The following is a 21,738-nucleotide window of genomic DNA, read 5'->3' on the forward strand; positions in this document are numbered from 1 at the left end:
AAAGGCTGCTGGAAAAGCAGGTCAAAACAAGCCTGGTTTGCCTGCAAAGGAGTTGATCAGAATGGCATTTTCCACCCAAAGACTTTGAGAAGGACTGTGGGAAGCTGGGGCTGATCCCCAGGGTGGTTTGCACCTTCTCAGCGCACACTGCAGCATTCCCATCCCCTGCTGTGGCTGTTCCTCACCTCTCTCTGCCTCCCAAGTGGTTACTTGGCTACAGATACAGATTGAAAGCTCCAGAAAGGGTTTCCTTTTCCCTGACCCTGCTCCAAAGCTTTTCTGGCCACGATGAATTTGCTCCCTGACCCCTGAGAAGGTCCCAGATTTCAGGCAGCTGGGTGGTGGCAGAGATATGGCTCATGCCTCTTCTCTGCTGTGGGTCCTGTCCTTTTAATTCTTATGAGCAGCTTATCTGCCTCTCCTTATCTCAATCCTTTCCTTCTTCATGATGCCTTTCTTACCCTAACCTTCCTGCCATCCTTTCCCCCAGTCCAGCTGAACCTCCCTGGGGAGGGGGCTGTCCATTTCATAGCTTTTTGCCTGAAGCCACATGACTCCTCAACAAAGTGCTTTTTTAAGGCCTCTTGACTTTAAAAAGCTCCAGTTTTGGAGCTCAGTGGTGAAATATAACTCTGACATCAGCCTTGTGGTGCTGGAAAAAAAACCAACCCTGCTACAAGTGTGAGAAGAGCTGGACCTCTCAGGTCTTGAGTGGCTTAGTGTTCCTTAGGAAAGCTTAACTGCCTGTTATGTGCAAAGCTGAGTATTCAGCTCTCTGCAAGCTGGTGAAATTGGCTTTAAAATAATGAGGTTTAAAAATAGAGTAAAATATGTTTTGGGCAACTTTCTTCCACTCCTTGGCTTTGGAGTGGTTCTCAGTTTGGCTCTGGGGACCACTTCAATCCCATTTCCAAGTTCTCCTCAGTACCCTGGAGGGCCAACCATCTACTTGAAGAAATCGAATCAAATTGGAGATTGCCAGAATCCCCACAAAAATACTGATGGTTTTTCAGCCAGACAAAAGTCTTCCCTCCCAATGGAAGCCCAGTCCAGCCCCAGAGCAGAGCCCCCGAGCTGGCAGTGCAGCCCTCCTAGCGTGGCAGCCAGGCTGATTAGTGCTGCTACCTCATTAACATGCACACTGTAATCTCATTTGCTCCAGCATTGCTTTGATGTTAATTCCAGCGTTTTGGTGCAGTGTGGTACTGCACTTTGTGTTTTCAGGCTAGCATCCCTCTCTCCTGCAGCCTTTTTCTCTCTTTTGAGCCTGCCCTTGTTGTGATCACTAAAGGACCAACCACCTCCAGCCTTCCCAGCCTGCAGTCTGGCTCTGTTCTGGTTGTCTTTTGCTTTCCATAGAATTTTCTCTCCCTGTAATTTTTTCATCCATCATTTCATACATTTGTTTTCATCTCTCTGCATCTCCAAGCCTGTTGACTTCTAGGTATGGTGTTCAGTCATGAAGGTTTAGCCTGGGGACAAGGGATTGAAATCTTCATCCATCCTGCCCCACTCTGCAGCTCATGAGTAAGCCTGCTCAGCCCTGTTCCTACTGCCTGGCCAGGCTGGGCTGCCTCAATTCACCATGACATTGAGGACAACTTCAGAGCAGAGAGGACAGACAGACAGCATCCTCATAAGAATGCCCAGTGAGCCATGGTCTCTCTAATCATGTTGTTCCTAAGGCTATTTTATGGCTAGAGAAGAGCTGCAGGAAGTCCAGGTGGAGCAGGAGCTCTGAACCAGCTGCCATCTGCCCACCAGCCCAGGAGAAACATATCTGCTGCCCAATGTCACTGGACCCAGTCATGGGGGCATGATGGCCAGATGGGTCAGCACCCACAGCCCTGGGTGCTGGGGTGCAGGGCATGGGCTCCACCTGCTCAGAGGTGGTGAATCCTGTGTCTACATACACACAGAGGCAGGCACATGCATTGTCTGCAGGGGATCCTGGGGATCAGGCACCCCAAACTCCTCAGACTCCCTAGAAAACACTGCCTGGCTCCTTCTGGATGACCTTGAGCTGAAGCATAGCAAATCAGCACAAGAAGCCACTGAGTGCACACAGAGTAGTAAATCCTGTTTACTCCAGTGAGGAAATAAAAGCAGTGGTGCAGCATGGAGAAGGGCATCAGGCAGATGTCCAGCGAGGCAGGGGAAGAAAGTTTAATGCATGTCATTACGAGGAGCTGAGTTATCAAGGGAGGCAGATGTGTGGCCAGGTCGGCTGGGGCCAGGGATGCTGCAAAGAGGTTTTGTTCAAAGCAAGATGGGGACTTCACCTCCCTGCAGAATCAATCACTCACACAGGGCTCAAATGCAGCTCCCAGACAGCCTGGGCGTTTGTGACTGCAAGGTCTCAGAGCTACCTCAAAACATGGGCAGGCCAGGAAAGTGACTCTGCTTTATTGTCTGGGAGATCAATGACTTTAATAATTAGCATCTTACTTACACATGATTTCTAGACTCAATTTGAATCTTAATTAGAGCTGGAGAGGGGGATGTGGGAACTGTGATGTAACACAAGGCTGTGTCTCCTGCTCACCCTCTGGCAGGACCAGTGACAAACTCAGTGCAGCATCAGGGACCTGACCCTGCTGCTGCTCCCTGGGGAGCACTAAGAATCACAGAATCACAGAACGGTTTGGGTTGGAAGGGACCTCCAAAGGTCATTCAGTCCAAGCCCCCTGCAGTCAGCAGGGACATCCTCCACTAGAACAGCTTGCTCAGAGCCTTGTCCAGCCTGATCTTGAGTATCTCTGGGGATGGGGCCTCACCCACCTCTCCGGGCAAACTTTTCCAGTGTTCCACCCCTGTCATGGCATAGAACTTGTTCCTAACATCCTCTTGTCTCATTTCAAATCATTGCCCCTCATCCTGTCCCTGCAGGCCTTTACAAACAGCCCCTCTGCAGCCTTCTTGTAGCCCTCAGTCCCTTCCAAGGAGGATAACAGAATGGGAGGGTCTCACAAACAAGTTCCCTCACACATACTACCCCAGAGCACAGCTTCAGCCTGCAGAGCCAGGGGTTGGACAAAGGCACTCTTTAGGTGCCCATCCCAAGTGTGAAGGTGTCACATGCCACCAACTCCTGTTAAAGGGAGGAGTGGGAGCCCTGGAGTCACCTCACAGAACAGGATGCAATGGGCATGGATGGAGCTGTTTTGGATGCAGCTGAGAGTGACGCTCAGACCCGGTGCCTGCCCAAAATGCTCAGCAGCTGTAAAAATCCACTGCAATGGAGGCCCCAAGAAAGTGCCAGCAGGGCTGTCAGCAGAGGCAGGCAGCTTTAAACCTCTCAGCCTACATCTCTTTACACAGGGAAGTGCACGAAGGAGGGAGGGGGGGAAAAAAGTGAAGCATTTGAAGCCCACCATTTTAATTAAACTGATTTAACATCCGAGCCTGCGAGGGGCACGGGGCTGGCAAACACAAAGGAGCTGCACAATCACTTTGGCTCCATTGTTGACGGGCTTTTGCTCTCTGTTTGTACAATAACCTATTGAACTTTTCCAGACTGTAATTCAATACAGAATAGATCCTTGCAGGAGGCTTTTTTGGCAGGGAGCACTGAAAGCCTTGAATCAATTTCACTTTTCCAGTGTGGCTGTTTAATGTATTGATACCAGCTAAAGGGGAAAAAAAAAAAAAAAAAAAAAGGGAATCAATGTTACTTTTATTTGTCCTGAGCTGAAGCCTTTTGGGTCTGTTCTTTGTGACACTGATACCATGCAGCGTGTGGCTATTGTCCCACCTTTGCCAGGAAAAGCAAAGACTGGTAATGTGAAACAAGGCAGGGTTTGTTCCCAGTAATACTTCCCAGTTTTGCAAAGGCTTAAAACCTTTTATAGGAAGAGAGAAGTCCAGCCACCGTGCTGCCACATGGCTTAGCTGGTTGTTCTAGTGGTACAGAGACAATACTGAGTGATGCCTTGGGCGCTGGATGTGCAGCCGAGGTGATGCTCAGCACCAGGCGTTGCCCCTGTGCTTAGATTGTCCCATTGCTCAGGCACACAGCTGGGGCTTAGCCTAGTGTCACTTCACACAGGGCACTTCCAGGCCCTCTTTGAGCTCAGGGAGCTGTTGCTGTGGTCTGGCAGGATGACTGAATTCCTTTCTGAGACCTGTGCTGCTGATGGGACATCCTCACCCTACACACCTTGGGCAGCGGAACAGCAGTGTCTTGCAGCAGCACAGGGGTGTCTGGGCAGCCTCAGAGCAAGTCTGAGAGGTGAAAAAGGACTATCATGTGTGTGGCCAAACCTGGGGTGGGCTCAGGAGCGTGGTGAAGCCCACCACCACCCTTCCATGTGAAAGGATGAATGGGAAGGAGCTGGGGATGTTCACAGTTTGGGTAACTGGGCAGGAGAGAGCAGGCTCTGGCGCAGGGGATGCGCACGATGCACCAGAAGCACCCCCCAAAGACAAGGCTGTTAATTGTTACTTAAGCAATCAAGCTGTTTCCAGATTGCCTGGGGTGAAGCAGCACCGTGGAAGGTGTCTCACTGCCAGAGTGAGAAGTGGCATCATTGGGGCCCTTCTTTGCTGGGAAACTTTTGCTGTGAGTGTGAATGAAAGCTGTGGGCTACACAGGGGCTTCTGATCTGACCTGCAAACACAAAGCACTGGGAGAGAAACCAAAGAAACCAGAAAACAACCATACAGAGAGGGAAAAGAAGTCCCTCTTGGCTTGAGCCAAACTTCCAGACAAGGCTAGTTGGGAGGACTGGGACCAGTCAGAACTACCCTGGGCTCCCAAGCATCCCTGCTGAGCTGCTGTGTCTGAAAAGCCCAAGAGGAGCATTTCCCTGCTTTGGTCCCATCCCATTCCTTCCCAAGCTATGCTGCATGTCCTCCATCCTGTGTGATGTATCTGTACATGTATATGATATGTGTGACATCAACACACAGGGACAGGGCATGTTTTTCCTAGGAAAACAAGAGGCTGGATTTTACAAGCCCTTCATTGGTGTAAAAGCACAAATCCTGCTGGCTTACACTCCCACAGCATTTTCCTGTTAGGATTTGTCCCAAATGAGGAGGAGAAGGATGCTGCAGCAGTTAATTGCAGGGAATAGGACGACTGCTCTCAATAGAGTTTCACTTGCTGAAGGTCTGCCCTGAAGATTTCATCTTGGGTTCAAAAGAAAGCTGCTGTAGGGGTTGGACAGAGCTTTTTGCCCTGGGTTTGCCAAGAGGAGAGAGGCTAAAACACGTACCTAGAATACACATCTTTATGTATGCACCACAAGGTGTCTGCGCCTTCCTATCTGATTAGAGATCCAAGCTGTCCGATCTCACTGTAGCAAGCCCTGCCAAAGGGAACCGGGAAACAAAGTCAGTGCTTATAATTAGGTGCTGGACTCTAAATCTAACCTTCATTTAGAGCAATTTCTGGAAGACAAAGAAAAATCCACCTGACAAGGTGTGGGTGAAGCTACAAATCAAGCCCCTACCTCTTAAAACTTCTCTGGGGAAGGGCAATAAAAGCAGGGCAGCAGCCGATCAGGTGGCAAACGCCTTGCAGGAGCAGGATGGGGCTGGGGTTAGGGGCGGTGGGGTGGGGTTGGAAGGGTGGGGGTGGGAGGCTGGGGGTGGGGATGTTCAATGCTCAGGAGCATCACCCTGCAGCCCCCTCCCCAGCATGCACCCACAACGGTCGCCTGACCCTCAGCGTCCCCTCGGTCCCCCTTTCTCCCCCTGCGCTGATAAATCAGAGCAGAATTAATTCCGGCGCCGCGTTTTATTTGATAAACGTCAAAATATGTAAATACCAGGCTCTCTTCCTGCCCTGGCTAAAACAAATGGAAAACACATTTATTAGCATAGAGATGAGTTTAATCAAATCAGCGGCGAGTACAAATTAGCCACAGGAAACGTAATGAGCTGGGAATTAATTAGCAGCATAATGGTAATAACTTTGCCTGCTGATTACCTTGCGGCCATGGCTCTCCCCCAGGGCTTTCCATGGGTTCTCCAACAGCTGATCTTTTCTGTTGCAGGAGCCCCTGAACTGGAACAGCATGGCCGACAGCTCTGGTGCAACAGACTGGAGGAGGGGAGGGAGATGGAGTGAGGGAGGGGAAAAAAAAAAGAGCCATGTGAGAGATCCACTGCTTTTACCTTGCCGAGCCACCAGCCTCTTTCCCTACCTATCGCTCTCCCAGTCTGTCCTGCCAGGCTGAGCATTCCTCTGTCACTGCCTGCTGTGGAGCGCAGGGATGCTGCCCTCGTGGGTGCTGGGTTGGGTGGAATATCTGGGTCACCTTCACCAAGGGGGTATTGCCTCTCTGGCCAAGCACATGGCACACTTCAGGGCCCCAAGAGCAGCCACCCTGCAGCCCCCGGGGTTGTTTCAGTGCTTTCAGCATCATGCTGCAAGGGGGTGATGCTCTGGCTGACTTGTCCAGAAATAAAGATCCAGGCGGTTTTGGATAGGGACTGAAATTGCCTTGGGAAGGGCAGGAGCATGGTGACCCCCGGAGACTCAGCTGGCTTTTTTGAGGAGCTGATGTTGCATGAGAAAGGGACAATTGGTGCTCCAGGGGCTTTGTAAAGTGCTGAGCTTGTAAATTAACTGTTTGACACCAACAGTGATGGAGAACAGTGGGGGGCAGGGACTGGATGGAGGGAAGGGGCAGTTTCTCTTCTTGATTTATTTGTATTCCTTCTGCAGTGCCTCTTCTCCTAACACCTGAGCAGTCCAAAATAACTTGAACAGAGCCTTCCAGTGCTGGAGCTAAAAGCACTTCATAAGCCTTAATGAATCAAGCTGTGCAACAGCCCTGTGAGAAATTATTATTCCCAATGGTGCAGGGAGGTTAAGGGAAAACCGCTCACATTTGGGGGCCTCCATTTAGAAGCTGCAGTCCATCCCCATGCACCTTCACACAGCAGCTTCCCCTTCAAGTGACTGAGGCAAAAACTTGAGAAATGAATAAGGAAAATAATAAAGCTAAGTTAAAATAATAAGCCAGGCCATACACCGAGGTGCTTCAGCAGGGCTTTGCAGGGGAATTAACTGAGCAGCTGAGTTTCAAATGTAATTCAAAGCGACTGCAGGTAAAATATATGGATGCTGAAAAGTGGGAGCACTGCTCCCAGGTCACTGATACCTGCAGAGCCCTTTTTGGTTTCTGTTCTCTCTCTTTGGATAGTTGGCTCCAGCCTGCTAAAACACTCCATGAAATGGAGGGAGGACAATGAAGCAAAGGCCCAGCACTGACAAGGACATGGTGATTTTTTTTGTTTCCCAGGGAGATGGTGTCAGTTTGGACTCATGCATCCCCCTCCCAGTCCCCCCGGGGCTGTCAGTGGTCCCTAATAAATCAGGCTGGTGAATCTGAGATGTGATGCTAACCAGATCGCTCCAAACCACACTGCAGCCACGCCAGTTGCTTGGGCCATCTAGGTTTGGGCAGATGTTTGATTGGAGCTGTCAGGAGCTGACAGACTGAAACTGATGCAAACAAGGAAGAAGGCAGCACTTAAAAAATATACGGGTTTGGATGATAAGGGGAAGAGGTTCTTTCCCTCACTGGAGACAAAAGGGAGAGGGGATTTTTGCCTTTTACAGAGCGTGTCTGAGCTAACAGGGAGCAATCTGTAGCAGGAGGTTTCAGAGAAGGAAGGGTTTGTCTCAACACTGAGGTGAACTTAGGCCAGAATGAAGGCTTTGTCTTGACATTCAGGATAAAGAAACTCCACATTCAGCTCTGATCTTAAGCTGAGATTCAGTTCACCTGCTTAGAGATCTTAGTAAAATCTCTATCTGACCTTTGGATGCAAAAATAAGCCAACAGGATTACAAATTCCTGCTTAGGCACCCAGGATAAAGTTTTCATCATAGAATCATAGAATCAACCGGGTTGGAAGAGACCTCCAAGCTCAGCCAGTCCAACCTAGCACCCAGCCCTAGCCAATCAACCAGACCATGGCACTAAGTGCCTCATCCAGTCTTCTTTTGAACACCTCCAGGGACAGTGACTCCACCACCTCCTTGGGCAGCCCATTCCAATGGCAAATCACTCTCCCAAAGACTTTTCCCAAGTCTTCAGTGTTTTCTAGGCATTTCTGGGGTACTCACCATCACCTTTAATTCCAGCAACGTTGCACCATTGATTCTACCAACATCTCCCTAACCAAATTGATTAAACCTGCCCTTATCAGCTGCACTCATGACAATGCCTCCCCTCAGCAAGATGGCTGGGAGAAGGATTTGACATCTTGACAGCTGTCCTTGAAAAACCTCACAGGTTCCTCCAAAACCTAGAGTCAGAGGAGACAAAGTGAGCCCTGCTGTGCTCCAGATAAGTCCTGCTTTCATGCAGGGGCTGAAATGCTTATTTCAAACTCCCCAAACATGGCACTGAACTGCAATCTGCTCCCCAAGGAGGTTCTGGGGATGTGTGAACTTTTGTGGGAGCGTTTGCTCCTTCTAGAGAAGCAGAGGTAGAACTAAGGCAGAGCAACTATTTAGAGCCCACTCTGCAGAGGGACGTGGGAAAGGGAGGTTTGCATGGCTATTTTCAGCACTTCTGCAAAACCCCTTTCTGAAGGCTGTGCTGGCTGACCCAGTAGTGCCTTGGTTGGGCTCAAACCTTCCCTGTAGGGTTTGTATCCAATGTTGAAGGGTACCCAAGCCTGATGGGCTCGGAGGGCTGGGCAGTAGTTATCATGTACTCTCGAAGTACATCATCAGGATGCTCTCACCCTTAACAGTCAGGGCAAGAGGGCTTTGCCTTGTATGAAAGTTGAGTGGCTTCAACTAAAGACATTTGGGCTTTACTTTTCTAAATGCCTCTGATCTGATTTTTCCCCCAAGGGAGTTAGTGCAAGCTGACCCAACAGAATCCTCTATTTTATTACCACAGAGAAATGATGTCTCACCCAAAGGAAAAACACAAAACCACCCAGCATGCCTGGAGCTGAGCCTGAACAGGAGGTCTAAGTTACTGCCTTGTGCTCCAGCCTCCAGTGCTGCCTTCTGAAGGCAGAGGGCTTTTATTCTTCAAAGTGCCACTTTCCTTCGCTACCTGCAGACAAATAGGTTGCTCTAAGATGCACACCACGAGCTGATTTTTGATTCATGAGAGCCTGAACCAACACTGATCATAAGAGAATCGACAGTGATCATAAAATATGAAAGGATTTTAAGAAGGACTCTACATCATATTGAGGTCTGCAGCAGGCTTAGAGCCAGAGGGGCCAAACCCAACGCTGGCTTATTAATGCTATCGTGGAAGTAAAGCAGCCAGAGCAGGATTTGCCCCTGTGTAGTTCTGCAGGAGCTTGTAGGCAATCTTACCACTTCAAGTACAAACAGAAGACAATTTTGTTTCCATGCCATTTTCTTGCCAATGCTTTTTCTTACAAATCTGCAGGGCTGTCATGTAAAATATGCCTCGGCTTGTTCTCGTTTAGATGACGCACACTTGTCCTCAGTGAATGATTGATTAAGTGCTCTGATCTCGGCTGCTATGTTAGCAGCAGGGTATCTGTGCAAGAGGATTGGAAGCCTCCCTGGGTAAATGGTAGCAATGAAATCTTAGCTGTAAAAGATCTGGCTTTCTTTTTCACAGCCAAGGCAAACGCTGTCTTCTGTGCAACAACAAACATGCTTTGTGATGCATTCCAGGACAGCGCTGAGCTTGACTTTGTTTCTTCGTGGAGGGGCTTGAAGCTGTCATAATACCATGGCACTGAACTCTTAGTGTCACAGCTATCACTGTAAAGTGGGTACCTCTGAGTTCACTAGATCAGCTGTGATTTACACTGATGGAACTGAAAACAAAATGTGTCTCCCTGACATCTGCAGAACTGCTCTGATCAAACCAGCAGAGAAGCAAAACCAAAGGAAGGGGTGGGGGGGGAGGGAGGGAAGATCTCTCTGTGCAACTGAGCTCATTCAAAGCATCAAGCATGGTTTAGCAGGGCTGCCCAAAATGGAACACCTCCTTCAGGGGTGAGCTGCCCTGTCAATCTCACTCTAACACCACTCAGCCTGAGCTGTGTGTGAATACATCTTTACCCCCAGGAGCTGGGAGGGGGTTTCAGGCTTGTTTGTATAATTTCATGTCCCATAATTGGAAGGGGAAGTCACTGCTGAGCTGTGCTTTGCCATCTTTTCATTTGTTTGTGTTTGTGAGCTAGAGCTCACGACAGAAAACACCAACTTTAACACAAAATGTGCTTTGCTTTTCTTTGCTGGGTCTTCATTTCTGCCCCTGGTCTGTTGCCTTGTCTCTGGAGCACTGCATGCTAGGAAGGTGTAGTAACACACTGGGCAATTTTCCGAAGAAAAGAGGATTATTTCCCCCCTCCCCCCCCCCTCCTTTTCCCTTTCTGACCTTCTTGGAGGTATAGAGAAAGCTTTCAAGACCATCAGAATAAATGGGCTGTTTACTGTGATGCTTACAGCCTTGGAAAAAGGAAGATAAAAGAATAAAGGGAAGAAAATCCCTCTACCTGCTGTCTTCCAGAAGGAGATGGATGAGGTGGTTGCTCAAGAGAAAATATTCCAAAATCTGAGCATGATGCTGTCACAGCAGAGCAGAGTAAACCAGTGAAGAGCTAAAGAAAAGAGGCAGTGACACCAGAGGTGACAGAAGGACTCAAATAGTGCCAGGGGAGGTCTAGGCTGGATGTTGTTAGGAAGTTGTTGCCAGAGAGAGTGATTGGCATTGGAATGGGCTGCCCAGGGAGGTGGTGGAGTTGCTGTCCCTGGAGGTGTTCAAGAAAAGCCTGGTCCAGTTGACTGGATAGGGCTGGGTGCTAGGTTGGACTGGCTGAGCTTGGAGGTCTCTTCCAACCTGGTTGATTCTATGATTCTATGGTTCTATGTCTCAGCACCCTCCTTCTTCTCAGGGGGTTCACTGCTTTGGGAAAAAAAAAGGAAAAGCATTTTGCAGCAGTGCCAAGCCAGGGAGACATAGATCATAAATCTTGGGAAAAAGCTCTGTTCTGGCTTGGTTTCCCAGGGTTAGGATCTCATGCTTGCTGTTGTCTGCACCAATCTATTCACACATACCCACACACAGAGAGTTGATGATCAGGGGCAGGATCTCAGGTGACTTCTGGCAAGATCCCCAGCCTGGGTCTCAGATCCATGAGCCTTTTCCCGAGGCAAACCATGGCCTGCAGCCACGTCTGGAAGTGCTAAGCTGTGCTAATGATGCTGTGTTATCATCAGACTCTAATGCTGCCGTGAATGGATGTCACTACTGTGTATGTTCCTGCAGATCAGTTGGTAATTACACTTGGATCCAGAGTAATTACCTTGAGACTTGCACTCTGGTTTAGAAGACAGAAATAACCACGCACTTGCCTAGTCCCACACGTAGCACTTGTGATGTAATTTAATAGCCAACTGCTAACATGAGAGGCAAGAGGCTTTTCTCTTACATTTATGCCCTTTTAGATGACACAGGGGTGGCTTCCCTGAGAAACAAGCCGGGGCCAGCATGCCACCCGTCCTCTTTTTCCCCACTCAAGCACCTTCCTCTTTTCCTGACAAAATGAAATACTTGGAAGCCAAATAAATATTTATAAGCTCCTCCTGGTATGTGATTGCTCTGACAACTCGGGCAGGCCTGGCTCTGCCTTTACTCCCTGCCCTATTTTGCTCTCAGGCAGGGCAAAGGCAGCCCACTGAAGAGTGGGGGGGGGAAAGGAGGTGTTCTGTTGTGCCTGGGTGGGGAGCAGACAGCCCAACCATCCCTCCTGGAGTTTTTCCAGGTCACATCTGCCAGTGCATTTCCTATTTAACCACCAAACATTAAACACCTGGACAGCTGTAGAACCACATTAAGCACCTTATTTTGATGAGGAGCAAAAAGGGGAGGCAGAAGGGCGCCTGGAGCCCACCTCCTCTCTCCACAGTTCCATTTCCCAAGCATCCATTAGCAAAGCAAGGCAGCTTTTCCTTTTTTTTTTTTTCTTTTCCATGTAAAATTTACTTCTTGTGCATTGCCAAACAGCCCAGTGCTTCTGCAAATAGTTGTCTTCCTTCAGGGTGAGGAGCTTATTTTGGTGAGGACAAAGAAAGAGCCTACTGCGATGCTCTTTCTTTTGGCAATGTCTGGGTAATCATCGCTCATAATAATGCCATCCCAGATGTTGAAACATCTCCTGTATTAATTTTACCCAGAAGATAATTTCCCTTAGAAATCATCTGCAACCCCCCTGTTCTAATTTAAGAATTAATTCACTACACTAAATTTTAGCACTTCAGCCTAGAAATGTTTTGCAGTGTTTGTTAACCCCTTACAACAGCAACAAGAACCCTGAATGGGAGAGTTAGAATCACAGAATCATAGAATCATGGAATCAAACAGGTTGGAAGAGACCTCCAAGCTCAGCCAGTCCAACCTAGCACCCAGCCCTGGCCAGTCAAGCAGACCATGGCACTAAGTGCCCCAGCCAGGCTTGGCTTCAACACCCCCAAGGATGGTGGCTCCACCACCTCCCTGGGCAGCCCACTCCAATGCCAATCACTCTGTCTGCCAACAACTTCCTCCTAACACCCAGCCTAGACCTCCCCTGGAACAACTTGTGACTGTGTCCCCTTGTTCTGTTGCTGGCTGCCTGGCAGAAGAGACCAAGCCCACCTGGCTACAGCCTCCCTTCAGGTAGCTGCAGAGAGCAATGAGCTCTGCCCTGAGCCTCCTCTGCTGCAGGCTGCACACCCCCAGCTCCCTCAGCCTCTCCTCACAGGGCTGTGCTCTAGGCCTCTCCCCAGCCTTGCTGCCCTTCTCCAAACACCTTCCAGTATCTCAACATCTCTCTTGAATTGAGTGGCCCAGAACTTATCCAACTGAGCCTGGCTCTCAGAGTAAGCTAGGTTGAATGGAGTCTAATACACAACATTTTGAGCTGACTCCCCCTTTCACACCTAAAGCCTACTTACTGGAATGATTTCTTTCTCCTCTGAGGATCACAGGTGTAAGTAGAATAAAAAAGATAATCATAGAGTCATAGAATAGCAAGAGTTGGAAGGGACCTCTGGAGATCATAGAATCATGGAATCAAGCAGGTTGGAAGAGACCTCCAAGCTCATCCAGCCCAACCCAGCACCCAGCCCTGGCCAATCAACCAGACCATGACACCAAGTGCTTCATCCAGGCTTTTTCTGAACACCTCCAGGGACAGCAACTCCAACCCCAGACTTGTTGCTACAAACGTTGTGGGCAAATACAGCAGTGGTCGCAGAGACATGGTGCCTGGGATTGTCCTTCCACCCTCCATCAGGGCTTTGGCAGATGCTAGGGATGGACATGTGATGATTCCACAGTTTACAACACCTGAAGATAAAGGAAGAAGTGAGTAATTGGCTCTGTATGAGAAATCTGTGGGAGAGTGAGGAACACATCACACTTCCTTTGAGCCCTAGATGTGGGGCAGCAGTACTTGACCATCCCTCATGGTCTCATGCACACACCAGTCAACTGCTGGTGTGGAGGGTAACCTGGTGGATGGGCTTTGATCATTTAGTTTCTAATGGAAGCTGCAGCCAGCTCCAGACTGAGCACTTTCCTGCCCTTCCATGTTGTTATAACCTTAGCACATCACAGCCTTTATACTCAAAGTCTTTGACAATCAGTGAGAGCAATAAAGAAAATAAAGAGGCAATCTGTGAATTCTATCCCAGCTCAGGAATCAAAGCACAGTCCAGCCTGTCCTCTGTGGAGCAGGATGCTCCCAAAGCCATGGATCAGAAGATCCCTCTGCTTTGCCTTTGCTGTCTTACTTCTGGTGGTATTAGGAGTACAAAAACATTTCAGGTGCCAGTACATTGAAGTTAAAATCATGCAAGGAATTGGCCTCTGGGGCTTTACAGCTGCACAGCTTGGAAACACAACCCCCCATATTAGCAAGATCATGCCACCAGCTCTGAAGTGTAGATGCAAACCTCCAGGAGATCACAGAACTCTTTCAGACAGATTTTTTCTATGTATCTACAAATGTTTCCTGATTCCTGCCACAACAACATGAATTTATGATGTCTCAGTGATAGTATCTTGCTGGCTGCTTCCTGCAATGCAATGTCACATTTGGGGTTTCAGTGATTTTATTGCTGGTGATCGTTGTGCTGGCACGAGAGGTACCTCATGTGTTATGCAGAGCAGAGGGCAGGCCAAGGACCTTCTCCAAAGAGGATTCACTGGCAATCAGCTTTGATAATTATCATAAGGTGATAATATGTGATTAGTGCCAGGGCATGCCAGCCCTTCTCCTACCACCTGATAAACTCTCAGATGCTGTGCTGAGCTTGTGCAGCAGCTCAGCCTCAGAGGAGAGGAATGATGCAGGCCCAAAAAGGAAACAGAGGAGAAAAGACACTGTTGCTCAGAGTGGGACAAATCCCATCTTGCTTTCCCAGACTGATCCACTGCTAACAGTAACTAGTGGCTGTGAACCTGCCCTATTTGCCTGTTTGGAAATGCTGAGAGGTGAGGTAGCAAACCAGCCTAGAGAGGGTGCACATTTCTCCTAGATCAATCACCAGATTGGATGCTGTCCTGACACAAAATGGTCCAAATCCAAGGAAACTTTTCTGATTTACACAGCCAAGACTGCACATAGCTCCCAGTGTCAGGAAAAGAATGAATGAATGTGATGGGTCACCTGTCCCATTCCAGCTCATTAGGCTGAGGATCCTGTGTCAGGGCTCCACACTCCCTGAGCAGATCACATCTGTTGTCCTGTGAGGGAAAGCAACTAAGCCATTTTCCTTTACTCAGAGAACATTCTTTATTGAATGGGCCTCTCATTTGCTGCTGCTTAGAGTTTGTCTTGATGGTTAGAGGAGTAGAACATCTAAGCCAGACTGAGGGACTTGGGGCTTTTTAGCCCAAAGAAGAGAAAATTGAAGGAGAATCTTATCAGTGCTTATAAATACCTCAAGGGTGGGGGTCAGCAGGATGGCATCAGTCTTTACAGTGGTGCCCAGTGGTGGGATGAGATGTAATGGGCACAAGCTTGAACATAAGAAGCTTCATTTAAACAGGAGGAGGAACTTCTTTTCTGTGAGGGTGGTAGAGTACTGGAGCTGGCTGCCCAGAGAGGTGGTGGAGTCTCTAGAGTGATTTAAAACCTGCTTGGAAGCTATCCTGTGCAACCTGCTCTAGGTGAACTTGCTCTTGATGATCTCAAGAGGTCCCTTTCAACCCCTCTCATTCTGCAATTCTGTGATTTAAAACCTGCTTGGAAGCTATCCTGTGCAACCTGCTCTAGGTGAACTTGCTCTTGATGATCTCAAGAGGTCCCTTTCAACCCCTCTCATTCTGCAGTTCTGTGTTTACTTTCCCTCTCTCATTTCAACAAAGCAGGCTGGGAAAATATCGCTGTGTCCTTCTGGTCCTTAAGGAAAGGAAGCTGTGTTTGCTGCTGCCCTGAGACTCAGCACACTGACAACTGCAGGATGGATCTGCTGGCCCAGCAGCTCCAAGCCTGTGCACTGGTTATTATTTCTCCTGATGAATTCACTTGGGGATCTGCTCCTTGAATGCCAGGCTCTCAGGTCAGGACGAATGGAGAATGCATTACACGGAGCGTGACATTCTGCGGGTCCCAGACATGAGCTCCTGCCTGTTGAGACATGGCTGCAGGCAGAGGGATGAAGTTGTTCCTTTACATCCAAGCTGCTGCTGGAATTTCCTCCTAAAAACCTGCTGTTTGCAGCAGCAAGGGCAATTTGCAGTGAAGTATCAGGAGTTTCTTGCCTTTGTCACATATTTTGGTTCAACCAGCTAAAATCACAGCTTTGGTCTAATGTTAGTTAATTAGAAGGGTTAGGTGATAGGTTGGACTCAATGATCCTAGAGGTCTTTTCCAACCTGCTTGATCTTGTGATTCTGTGATTTTGATTAGTGGGGGTTCTAATTTCCCTGTTGCTGGAGTTCTTGGCCTCTGACCATTCATTGCAGTCAGGCACCAGTCTCAGCAAGGAAACAGTTTTCCCATGGGGAGCAGGTGAATTTCTTTCCATCCCTCCAGCTCCCCATTTGGGATCCCTCTACACCAAATTGCCCATCCTTCCTCACCCACATTCTCACAGTGCAACTCATTTCTGCCACGACAGGGATATGCACATTTCTTTTTGAGCTATCATCTTCCTTTGTTTCATTATCTCCAGGCAGCACCTCTTAGCCTTGACATTAAAGGACCCACCTCATATCTGCACCACTGGACATCTTCTGTTTATCCAATAAACCTTCATCTCTTGCCCCACTAGAGCTGGGATGTTAATGTCATCCCTGTTTTCAGCCACAGAGGCAGCTGTCACTTAGGTTTTGTCAAGGAGATGACAAAAAGACCCCCAATCAATCCTGCAATAGTTAGAAAGCCTTTCTCCCCAAACCCCCAGAACACAACATACTGGCCTGATGGCAAAGCTAGCTGTAGTTTTCCAATAAACCTCCCTCCAGTACAAATTTTTTGCAGCATCTCAGGATCTGAGTCCCAAAATGGAACAGTTTGTGGTGTCTGAGGCCCTGATCCTGCCACGAAACATGTGCTGGCTGGTTCTGCGGGGGTTTTCTCCTGTCTCCAGAGAGAGAGAGACATAGTTTAGTGCTATCTAGTGAATTATCACAAGACAAGCAAAGAGACAGCTATTCTCACCCAACCCACTGATCTTTCCAGAAGACTTTATATATCATTTGTTTTGCCTTTGCTGTTCTCCCGAGCTACAGGATACTATGTTCTCATTCAGGCTGTTTCATATTCAGATCCCAAAGCATCTCGTGAAGGAGGACTGTGTTGGCAGCCACATTTTGCAGCTCAGATCAACATGTTATAAATCTTGGTCTCATCTCAGCTGCTCAAATGTATAGGGCATGGGAGGCTGTGGATGAGTTGCTATTACCAGGGTACAAGGGGAGCAGGATGTCACTGTTTGGTGGCCTGGGAGATGTGCTGGTATCTGCTGGAGATGGAGTAGAAGTCCTGTGAAGCTCTTTAGCAGCACGAAGGAAGAAAATACCATGGCACAAAATGTCAAAGCAAAGCAGAGTAGAGGCTGAATAACTGCTTCTAAGTTTGCCTGTATTTTAATGCAGATCAGAGATTCAGATGTCAGGCAAAGGGAGCCAGGAAAGGCCAAGGGAAGAAGCTGGTGGAGTTCTGGCTTCTGGGATTCAGTGGCTGTGCATGGAGAGATGGACTGAGAGTCAGCAGGGGCTTTGTTGCTGCCCCTCAGCAGTCCCCAGCAAGACCAACCACCCCTCCTCCTGAGCACACACCTATGGCCACTCTTGTTTTAGCTGAGGACAGCAAGTGCTGGCACCAGGCAGCATTTTCTTTTCTCTCCCTTCATTTCCCTTCCTTTGGAGAAAAAAAGTTGGATTTCAAGAGTGCTCTTGTTTGATAACTTCCCTTAACTATCAGCTAAATAATACATGAAGACTGATCCTCTGTGCTGACTGATGACTCCCTCTGCTGACCCTGGTTTATTTTTATTGCTTGGCTCGGGCCAGTTCCTTCAAGTCCTGAATCATCAGAACAGAGACCTTGAAGTATTCCAGCCAAATCAATCCCTGGCCCATTGACATATTGCTTTACCTAACCAACCATACAACTTCACTTTTCCCTGATAATTTCTCAATTAATTGCTTTTCAGCTCTCATTCGTTACAAGGTCAGGCTGTGACTGGGCTCCTACATTCCCATCTCTGATAAACTCTCCCGGTCCCCTAATCAGCTACGACTGGGATTTTAGTTCCATTAACTTATTCATCATCTAGACATTTTCATCTTGGGGAGCTTGACTTTTGATTGTATCAGTAGTATCTTCAATTATTTAAGAGGACTTAAGATTCCTTTCTTACCTGAAAGGAAAAGAGAGAGTGGAGCAGAGGGCAGGAGGATGATGAGGGGACTGGAGGGCATGGCTTAGGAGGAGAGGCTGAGAGACTTGGGACTTTTTAGATTGGAAAAGAGAAGACTTAGAGGGGATTTGATAAATGTTTATAAATGTGTGGGGCTGGCCAGGAGATGGGGGACAGGCTCTGCTCACTTGCTCCCTGGGATAGGACAAGGAGCAATGGATGGAAGCTGGGCCTGTTTAGCCTGGAGAAGAGGAGGCTCAGGGGTGATCTTATTACTGTCTACAACTACCTGAAGGGGCATTGTAGCCAGGTGGGGTTGGCCTCTTCTCCCAGGCAACCAGCAATAGAACAAGGGGACACAGTCTCAAGTTGTGCCAGGGTAGGTATAGGCTGGATATTAGGAGGAAGTTCTTCACAGAGAGAGTGATTGGCATTGGAATGGGCTGCCCAGGGAGGTGGTGGAGGCACCGTCCCTGGGGGTCTTCAAGAAAAGCCTGGATGAGGCACTTAGTGCCATGGTCTAGTTGATTGGTTAGGGCTGGGTGCTAGGTTGGACTGGCTGAGCTTGGAGGTCTCTTCCAACCTGGTTGATTCTATTATTCTATGATTCTAAGCTGCAGCACAGGAGGTTCCAGCTCAACACAAGGGGGAACTTCCTTACTGTAAGGGTCCCAGAGCACTGGAACAGGCTCCCCAGAGAGGTTGTGGGGTTGAAGGCCTCTCTGGATGTGTTCCTGTGTGATATGTGTTAGATAGTATTGCCCTGCTCTGGCTAGGGGGCTGGACTTGATGATCTCCTTGGGTCCCTTCCAACCCCTGGCATCCTGTGAGCTTGTGAAGAAAAGCATTTTGAGCACTGAACACTGATCACACTGCACCCATGTCTTGGATGTTGGCGTGTGCAAGCCCATGTTAAACAACTCAGGCGTGCTGAGAGCACAAGACTTTGCTGCTGCTGAACATGTGTGTGCATGGGGCTGACTCTATTAAGATGTCAGGTAGAGGGGAATGACAGTATGCTGATGACTAGTGGCTTACTAATGCTAAATCACGCCTGAGATTCTGTTCTGTGATGTCAAACATTGATTCAGTTTCCGTGGGAAGTTAATGCAAATGCCAGAGCCCCTCAAAGAGATCTGAAACTGAAATTGCCAGCAAAAAGAAATCCTGCCCTCTCCTAGCAGTAAAAGAGTTTAGAAGATCTTGAAGGTAACTGTTCCAGGAGGGGAGTACATTCTGAACATGCCACCCTGAGACAGAAGGTCTTGTAGGACACTTCTCCAGCTTTAGTGCTGGGAGCCAAATCCTTCTCTTCTGCCACAACCTTCTGGCTGAGTCTGTGCTTCATCTTTGCAGCAGCTGGTCTAGTCCAAGGCAACAACCCACTGGTGCCGAGTACTACATAATTAATCTTTGAGCAGAAGCAGCACTCTCTGCTGTACAATGAAATGTCCTCCTCCCCAGCTCTTCTCAAGACCCTTCTTCCTGCAATTTGCATCCAGGCAAAACTTGCAAGAGTCTCCCAATAGGAAAACTGGTGGCAAAAACTAACACCAGCTGGGGAAAGGTATGTTTCTGAATGTGCTGATGGGATCAAGTTGTCTGGAAGCTCCATCTAGCTCTTTGTCCTACTGGCTCTGGGGAAGCCAGTTGACTGAAGACCACCTCCCTAGGATGGTGTCAGGGGACCTGTTTAGATGATCTGAGTGCTTCAGGCTCTGAGGAACATCCTTAGAGAGAGGTCAAACTGTATTGACAGACTCCTCAGGAAGCAAAGCTAGTTTAATATTGGCAAGACAAGACCTGCTGCACATATCAAAGGAGCTTTTCCTTCCAGGAAATCAGTGCTCAGGTCTCAGTTTCTTCTCCACAGAACACAGACGATAGCTTCTAACGCTCAGGATTTCATTGCAGAACACAGAGATATGGATTTTTCTCACAGAACCCTGTGCTCACACTTCTGAGTGTCAATTTTCAGCATTTTCTTAAAAAGAAAAGCCCACATTACTGCTGAGAAGGGCTTAAAAAAGATTAAAAGCACAGAAAATCTGGCTTGTATCGGTCGTGTGGTCGACAGGACTAAGGCAGGGATTGTGCCCCCGTGCTTGCCACTGGTGAGGCTGCACCTTGAATGCTGGGTTCAGTTTTGGGTTTCTCATTCCAAGAATGACATTGAGGGGATGGAGTGGGTCCAGAGAAAGGCAACAAAGCTGGTGAAGGGTCTAGAGAACAGGTTTGGTGAAGGAATGGCTGTGAGGACTGGCACTGTTCAGTCTGGGGAAAAGGAGGCTGAGGTGAGACCTTCTGGATCTCTACAACTCTCTGAAAGGAGGTAGGAGTCAGATAGAGGAGGTAGGAGTCAGATGGGGGCTCCTCTCCTGAGGAACAAGTGACAGGACAAGAGGAAATGGACTAAAGATGCCCCAGGGGAGGTTTAGCTTATATATTAGGAACATCTTTACTGAAAGAGTGGTCAGACAGTGGGTCAGGCTGCCCAAGGCAGTGGTGGGAAGTGTTCAAAAGTCACAGAGATGTGGTATTGAGGGACATAGTTTAGTGACTGTGCTGGGTTAACAGTTGGGCTTGATGATCTTTAAGGTCTTTTTCAACCAAAATGATTCTATGACTCTATAAAACATAAAAAATAAACCCTAAAAACCAAACCACAGGAACAGGCAGCATGTTGAGATGAAGGAAAGTGCAACAGCAACAGCACTATGAACTCTGGAGTGGTGCTCTGTTTACTCCCCCCCAGTTGATCACTCATCCATTTCACTGGAAAAAACTCTGTCCTTCCTTATCCTATCTTGGTGCAGTGACATGAAGGGACCTTTCCAAGGTCTTGTTGCTCCCTCTAAATTGTGTGCCAGAAGGATGGATGGATAGATGGATAAAGAACTGGTTGATGGCTGCACCCAAATAGTGGCTGTCATTGGGTCGATGTTCCAGTGGAGGCCAGTGACAAGCAGAGTCCCTCAGGGATCAGTCCTGGGGCCAGTCTCGTTCAACATCTTTATCGGTGCCATGGACAGAGGCATCGAGGCACCCTCAGCAAGTTTGCTGCCCACACCAAGCTGTGTGGTGCAGCAGATACACTGGAGGGCAGGGATCCATCCAGAGGGACCTGGACAGGCTGCAGAGGTGGGCACAAGCCAGCCTCAGAAGGTTCAACAAGACCAAGTGCAAGGTCCTGCAGCTGGGTCGAGGCAATGCCAAGCACAAATGCAGGCTGGGCAGTGAGTGGCTGGAGAGCAGCCCTGAGGAGAGGGACTTGGGGCTGCTGCTGGATGAGAAGCTCAACAGGAGCCAGCAGTGTGCACTTGCAGCCCAGAAAACCAACCAGAGCCTGGGCTGCAGCAGGAGAAGTGTGGCCAGCAGGGCCAGGGAGGTGATTTTCCCCCTCTACTCTGCTCTGATGAGACCCCACCTGGAGTACTGCATCCAGTGCTGGAGTCCCCATTACAAGAGGAATGTGAACATGCTGGAGCCTGTCCAGAGAAGGGCCAGGAAGATGCTCAAGGGCTGGAGCAGCTCTGCTATGAGGACAGACTGAAAGAGTTGGGGCTGTTCAGTCTGGAGAAGAGGAGGCTCCCAGGTGACCTTCTTGTGGCCTTCCAGCATCTGAAGTGGGCTACAAAAAAGCGGGGGAGGAACTTTCCAGGCTGTCAGGGAGTGCCAGAACTGGGGGGAGTGGAGCAAAGCTGGAGGTGGGGAGAGTCAGCCTGGAGGTGAGGAGGAAGTTGTTGAGCAGGAGAGTGGAGAGAGGCTGGAATGGGTTGCCCAGGGAGGTGGTTGAGGCCCCATGGCTGGAGGTGTTTGAGGCCAGGCTGGCTGAGGCTGTGTGCAGCCTGCTCTAGGGTAGGGTGTCCCTGGGCATGGCAGGAGGGTTGGAACTGGCTGCTCCTTGTGGT

General features: G+C 48.8%; 1 long non-coding RNA gene across 2 annotated transcripts in view; it reads right to left on the reverse strand.

Annotated features, from left to right (window-relative positions):
• The window catches only part of LOC135188205 (uncharacterized), a 227,934-nt gene that overhangs the window by 14,712 nt on the left and 191,484 nt on the right, over positions 1–21,738 (reverse strand). For both annotated transcript variants that reach the window (XR_010307608.1, XR_010307609.1), the window contains exons 4-5: positions 5,936–6,049; positions 5,220–5,312 (exon numbers count right to left, since the gene is read on the reverse strand). This is a non-coding gene — a long non-coding RNA (uncharacterized LOC135188205). The remainder of the gene's footprint in view (positions 1–5,219; positions 5,313–5,935; positions 6,050–21,738) is intronic.

The sequence above is a fragment of the Pogoniulus pusillus genome, chromosome 29, assembly GCF_015220805.1.
Source record: "Pogoniulus pusillus isolate bPogPus1 chromosome 29, bPogPus1.pri, whole genome shotgun sequence".
In the NCBI taxonomy this organism is placed as follows: Eukaryota; Metazoa; Chordata; class Aves; order Piciformes; family Lybiidae; genus Pogoniulus; species Pogoniulus pusillus.